Source organism: Nicotiana tabacum, chromosome 4 (assembly GCF_000715075.1).
Source record: "Nicotiana tabacum cultivar K326 chromosome 4, ASM71507v2, whole genome shotgun sequence".
In the NCBI taxonomy this organism is placed as follows: domain Eukaryota; kingdom Viridiplantae; phylum Streptophyta; class Magnoliopsida; order Solanales; family Solanaceae; genus Nicotiana; species Nicotiana tabacum.
Genome location: NC_134083.1, coordinates 11,857,787 through 11,865,581, shown reverse-complemented (window position 1 = coordinate 11,865,581; position 7,795 = coordinate 11,857,787).

The following is a 7,795-nucleotide window of genomic DNA, read 5'->3' as shown; positions in this document are numbered from 1 at the left end:
GTCTAAGTCTGAAATTATGGATGCCATCTTGATCAAGTCTCAATGAAGTTCTGACATATTCAGGTAAATTGGAAACTTCCTCAAAGGTGATTTGATCTCTCATTCTTTCACCAAGATTAGCTAGTTGATCCGCATCCATGTTGGCCTCTCTAAAAATATGAACAAAGCTGAAACTTCCATTGCTTGAGAGCTCCACAATCTGATCTATGATATGCTTGATCTGCCAAGGTGGTTTCATTTTGCTATTAATCAAATTTACTATCAACTGAGAATCAGATTCAACAATGACATTTAAGGTGCTCTTGCTAATACATTGTTGCATACCACTTAACATGGCTTTGACCCTCAGCCACATTATTACTACAAAGGCCATAATGTTCAACAAAAGCTAAAACAAATGAACCCCTACTGTCCCTGAGAATGCCACCACCTCCAGAACTCTTGGGGTTACCCTTACAACACCCATCTATATTGAGTTTAAAGAAACCTTCTTGAGGTTTATTCCACCTCACAATTTGGCTAGAGATAACTTGCTGTACCTTTTCTACAGTTGTGCACATCTCAATCCAAGAGTGAGAAAGTTGCACCTTGGGAAATTGGCTATTTAGCAAGATAATCAAATATTTACATACTTTTTGAGCCGAGGGTCTTTCGGAAACAGCCTCTCTACCTCTTCGGGGGTAGGGGTAAGGTCTGCATATACACTACCCTCCCCAAACCCCACTAGTAGGATTTCACTGGGTTGTTGTTGAATGATAAACCTAGCAGACATATGAACATTATCAAATCTGGAGGCACACCTATTCTTCCATATCTCCCAGAATATAATTATATTTGTATTTTTTAACTATTTACGCATTTTTGAAATAATAGCTTATACTTTACAATTAACTGCGTTTATTATTTTATTTGGGGTCAAAATAACTTATTTATATTTTACAACCTTCAGCTACTATTTTCCAAAATATTTAGTTGCATAAATAATATTTTTATAGCTATTTTATTAATTTATTTTTCTTTAATTCCACTTGTTTTAAAAAGCCAACCCAATGTTGAGCCAATTTCCGGACCAAAAATAGGCCCAAAACACATAACCCTTTCCCATAGCCCAGACCAAACAGTCATTTTAGCCAATCCGGTCGCGACCCATTTTATGACCCGCCTTATCTCCCTTTTAATCTTGACCGTTGATCTCAGAGATCAACAACCCACAAACCATTTCCCTTTTTTAATCCACCAAACCCCTAACTTTAAAGACAATTCCCCATCTAATAGTCGCCTCCAAACCCTCTCGAATGTTCTCTCGTCTTTGAAAGAAACCCTAGCAACCGCCTCTGATTCTCTCCGATTTCAACCTAAATATGAAATTAATCCATGATTTACTTACCTATTTTGAGGTACTACAATGGTGTATATGCGTTTGTGGTGTTACTTAAGTTCTTGCCTTATTTTTGGCAAGAACTATCTTTCAAGATATGGTGTCACGACCCAAAACTCACTATAGGCCGTGATGACGCCCAACGTCGCCGTTAGGCAAGCCCATAGTGAACTACCAACTTGATTACGCTTTTTATTATTTTCGAAATCGTGAATTTTATTAGATAAAGAAATCAATGCATTAAAAGTATGAAAACTTACACTTTAAATAGAATAGATAATAAAAGTGTGTAAATGCTAAGTAAAATCACAACAATATCTAGAACATCCCAAAATCTGGTGTCACAAGTGCATGAGCATTTACTAAGGAGTACAATAATAATACAATATTTGTATGGAATGTAAATAAGACATGATAGAGTAAATGATACGATGGAGACTCTGTGGGCTGCGATACGTAGCTTGGAATGCAGCTCACCATAAAGTCTCCTGAGCAGCTACGCCTACGCGCCAAGATAACCACCAATTGAACCTGTCAGATCCTGCACATTTAGTATAGAAGTGTAGCATGAGTACGTAAATCAACGTGTACCCAATAAATATCTAGCCTAACCCCGGAGAAATAGTGGCGAGGGACCGAAATCGATACTTACTGGAGGTCCAATAAAGCAGTATGCTAAATCCTAAACAAATATGAAGTACAACAGTAACAGTGGAATAAACGGTAACCAACATAATCTTTCAACATTTTTTTTAACGATATAAATTTCTAAATCTCGTATTCTATCTCAACAACTTGGAAAATATCAAGTGCCAATATCAAATGAATAAGCGCAATACCATATAAAATGCCAGGCATTAGTGAAAGGATAATCTCGTGAATATTCGTACTACTAGCGATATAATGCATGATTATGTCGAGGTCGTACGACCCGATCCAGAATAATGTGTACACTGCCGAGGGTCGAGCGGCACGAACCGTAGATGCATCTATTCTACTGACGAGGCGTGCGGCCCACTCCACAATAAAGGAAGAACACAAATATACATGCATGATAGTGAATATATCCCTTTACGTTTATCAAATATCTTGGCAACAACTCAAGGTGATAAAGCTCGGCCTAATATATATATGTTTCTAAATCAATTTCAATTGTAATTTTAATTAATTAAGCTAGCAAAATGAGTTCAAACAATTCAAAAATTACATGTACTAAATCCACATCGACATAAACATGCTTTAACTACGTACGGACTCTTGTCACTTTGTGCGTACGAAGCACCCACAACTAGTAGCACATAACAATTACATCACCTAGGGGGTATTTCCCCCCTCATAAAGTTAGACAGGAGACTTACCTCGCTCTGAAATTCCATAACCGGCTCCATTGCCTCTCTGACTCTTCAATTCAAAGCCAAACTGTGATGATCCGATAGGTCATCTTTAAATTTAATAATGATTTCTTTATTCTAAAACCTCAAACAACACCTTTCAGTATTTCTCGACTTGTGTGCATAGTCCGTAAATTTTTTCGGAAAGTTTTTATGTGAAAAATTGATTAAAATGTGAAATAAAGCTTTAAAACTCAACTGAGTTGACTTTGGTCAATATTTTGGGCAAACAGATCTAGATCGGTATTTTGACAGTTTTGATAGGTCCGTATCATAATTTGAGACTTGGACATATGCCCAGAATTAAATTCGGAGGTCCCTAGCTAAAATTATCGCCATTTAACGGAAACTAAAAATCTAAAGGCTAAAGATTTCCATAGTTTGACCATGAATTTGACTTTATCGATATCAGACTCGGATTGAGATTCCTAGAGTTGGAATAGCTCCGTTATATCATTTGGGACTTACCTGCAAAATTTGAGACTATTTCGGATTGAATTGACATGTTTCGGCATGAGTTATAGAATTGAAAATTTCATAAATGCATAAGTTCGAATCAATGTGCGAATTGTAGTTTCGATATTGTTTGACGTGATTTGAGACCTCTAGTAGGTCTGCTTTATGTTACGGGACTGGTTGGTATTTTTGAACGGGGCCCCGAGTGGCTTGGGTGAGTTTCAGGGTGAGTTTTGAACGAGTTTGGGTATTTCGACACTCTGATGATATTTTGGGATAGTTGAAGTGCGAATGGCACATTTTGGAGTGCGGATGTGCGGCCACAAACTCCCAAAGTGCGAAGGCAGTGGTGATTGTGCGGACTGCAGTTGAAATTGTGATGTCTACAGTTAAAATTATGCGGTCCGCAGAATTTCTCTCGCGACCGCAGAAAGGAGATTTGCAGGTTCGCTGGTTTGCCTTCAGAAGCTTATATCTTTTAATCTACAAGGAATTTGGAGATAATTCAAAAACAAAAGTTGTAGCCCTTTGAGTCTAGTTTTTTCCAAAAAGGTATACCATTAATTATTTGGACAATAGTACAGAAAGTTATGGTCAATTTACTAAAGCCTGGCAGTGCAGTCACACTGAAGTGCGGCCGCACAATTTGGACCGCGGTCGTGGAACTTGGAAATGTGCGGACCGCAATAAAAATGTGCGGTCAACACAATGGGGATCAAATTTTGTACCATATAAACGAGGGTTTCATCTCATTTTTCATTTTTGGACCTAGAGAGCGCGGTTTGTAGCGATTTTTCGTGAGTTTTTCAAGAAATTCATGGGGGTAAGTGATTCTAACTCGGATTTTGCTATTATACATGAATATATCATTGTTTTCATCATTCAATTAGCATTCTGATATGAAAATTTGGGAAAAATTATAAAAATTTCATAAACAATAATTTTAGGATTCGAAGGGCAATCAAATGTCGGAATTCGATAATTTTGTATGGTTGAACTCGTATCGGAAAGGGTGTTAGGGTTTCGTGATTTTTTGTTGGGTTCCGAAAAGTGGGTCCCACGTTGAATTTTGGTTGACTTTTCCGAAAATGACTTAAATTAGGTCTCTTTCGAATTGTAAATAATTTCTAAAGCTCAAATTGAATTGTTGGTAAATAATTTGCTAGGTTTGATTGGTTTGGAGTATAATTCGAAAGGAAAAGTTGTGGTCGAGTGATCATTTGAAATTGCGGTACAAGGTAAGTGTCGTGGTTAACCTTGATTTGAGGGAATAGAACCCTTAAATTATTTGTTACGTGAATTTTATGTGTAACGATGTATAGGCAAAGTGACGAGTGACTATACATCGTCAAATTGATTGTTTGCATATTTATTTGGAAATCATAAATTATTTTCTTTATCATGAGTTAATTATTATATTAATTATTTTCTCTCATATTCCTGGCCAACTATTAAGTCTTGAAATCATGCTATAGTTTCTACATGCTTATTTGACTTATGTGACTTAATTGCTACTTGACCTTTAGTATATTAGATATTAAATTGTCTATTTTCTCCCTGATTTTCACAATTAATTGCTACTTGTTATTACTTATTTCCTAAATAATTTATAAATATTGTATGCTTTGTTGCCTAATAATTTCTTATTGAATGTGGTATTTATTGGAGTAATTTTATTATATTTAAGAGTTGTTAAATTATAATATTGGAGTGGGTTGCACACCGCAACAGAGATGAAAATAAATATATTGGGGGATCGGGTTGCACGCCGCTACAGATTATATTTTAAGTTTATATTGTTGGAGCGGGTTGCACGCCGCAACGGAATTTAATTGAAGGATTATATTGGGAGAACATGTTGCAGGCCGCAATATAATGAGAAAAGAAATAATTGGTTGTGACTACTAAAATAATTTCAATTATTGATATGATTTACATGTCTTACTTCTATTCCTGTTATTATTATTATTATGATTATTATTATTATTATTATTATTATTATTATTATTATTATTATTATTATTATTATTATTATTATTATTATTATTATTATTATTGCTCTCATGTTAATGTAAGTGACCTGTCTTAGCCTCGTCACTACTTCGTCGAGGTTAGGCTCGGCACTTACAGAGTACATGGGGTCGGTTGTACTCATACTATACTCTGCACTTCTTGTACAGATACCGGAGTTGGTCCCAGTGGCGTACTGTAGATTTGCTCGGATTCAACTATCAGAGGAGACTCGAGGTATAGTTGCACAACGTTCGCAGCTCTGAAGTCCCCTTCTACTTTATCTTAGCTGTGTGCTTTCTTTCAGACAACTTTATTTTTATTCAGACCCTTGTTTGTATTATTCTAGAAGCTCGTGCACTTGTGACTCCAGTTCTCGGATGGTATTTAGATATCATATTTATTTTGGTTTGTTCACCTAAATTCAGATATTATTCCAGTTGTTGATTTCATTACTATTTAATTAAGATGAATTGTTAAAAATGGTTAAAATTATTCTAACGTTGACTTGCCTAACAAGTGAAATATTAGGCGGCATCACGGTCCCGAAGGTGGAACTTTTGGGTCGTGACACAAACGATCCAAAACTAGTCAAACAATGTATAAATCAATCAAAATATACTCCAATGTGTATAATTTAACAATTTATAGCAATTTTCAACTCTGTTTGAAAAGTCAACAAAATCAACCCTCAGGCCCACGTACCCTGATTCCAAAAATTCTTGAAGATAATCATTACCCATAACGCCTCGAACCAAAATATATAATTTATTCCTAATTCCGTGTCCAATTTCGTGGTCAAAATTCAAAACACCAAATTCTAGGTTTTCTACCGAAAATCCCACAATTTCTACCCATATCCATGTGTAAATCCATATATAACTCATGTACTTAGCTCACAATGTGTAGAAGTTTCTTACCTCAAGGTAGATGATGAAGCCAGCTCCTCCAAATCGCCCCAAAAATCGCCCTAGCAAGAGAGGAATGAGTGCAATGAGCAAAAATCCCGATTGAGCAACATATATTCTGTCGAGGCGTCTTCGCACCTACGGGCACCCCAGCGTGTCACGACCCAAAATCCAACTAGTCGTGATGATACCTAACCCAAACCGCTAGTAAGCCAATTATCAACTATCCAATTCCAATGAAATTAATAAGGCAATTAATTAAAAGAAAATAGATAAAACCAATACATTTCCTCAAGAACTGATAGTACAAATCATGAGCTTCTAAGAATAGAATTTACAAAACTGGTATGAAATAATACATCATCTGTTCGAAATGTACATGAACATATTGTTATAAATCTAAGGCTACCATGAACAAGAAGCAGCTAAAATCGGAACGCATTTGCATCTTCAGATCCCGCTCCCAATGAACACAACAACATCAGCAGCCAACATCTGCACGTAAGGTGCAGAAGTGTAGTATGAGTACAACCGACCCCATGTACTCAATAAGTAACAAACTTAGCCTTAGGTTGAAAGTAGTGACGAACATGTACCAAGGTCAGGTCCAAAACCAATAGTCCACAATAGTTCATAACCACGTAAAGCAAATAATACAAGAAGTAACTCAGAGATAAAATACTCAGCTAAATCATGATTTCTAAAAATAGTTCTTCCTTTCAAGTACATCAGTGAAAACCCAAATCGTTTACCGAAGTTGCCAAAAATATGAATAAGTTTGAAAACAATAATTTTCCCAAAAATCCTTTCAATAATAAATGAGATGTTTCATTTTCTTTCCAGATAACCCGTGTAAAACAAATGCATCACTATGCCCATCTGTCAACATTTGTGAGAAATCATTGAATGATATACAGCATGAGGAAAATAAATTTCTATGCCCGTATGTCATGTGTGCATGTCAATGCGATGCAACTCAGTGATAAAATCATAAGCATACTCTCAGAGTATAATGTCACTCAGTCCTCCCAGTCACTCAATCCTCCCAATCGCATGACACTCGGCACTCGCACTCAGTAGGTACCTACGCTCACTGGGGGTGTGTACAGACTCCGAAGGGGCTCCTTCAGCCCAAGCGCTATAATCTACACGGACAACTCACATGCTGCATGGACAACTCACGTGCTGTACGGATAACTCATGTGCTGCACGGACAACTCACGTGCTATATTAAAGCCAATATGGCCTGCTGCGGTGTGCAGCCCGATCCCATAATTATCCTCACAATCAGGCCCTCTGTCTCACTCAGTCATCAATCTCTCCAGTCTCTCGGGCTCACAATGTCATGAAAATAGCTCGAATATGATGATATGATGTATCAATAAATAACAACATAGACTGAGATATGATATGCAATGAAATGAATATGACTGAGTATGAATTTTCAATTTAAAACAAATAATTCACAGCAATATGACCTATGTGGGTCCGAATAATACTGGCACATAGCCTCAACATGATTTTTAATATGATTCTCAGCTCAATTTCTTTAACACATAAAACTGCATGGAAAATGCCAAGATTATTTGACTACAAAATTTCACGAAACAATTAAGTCATGATTTCTATGGTGCACGCCTACATGTTCGTCA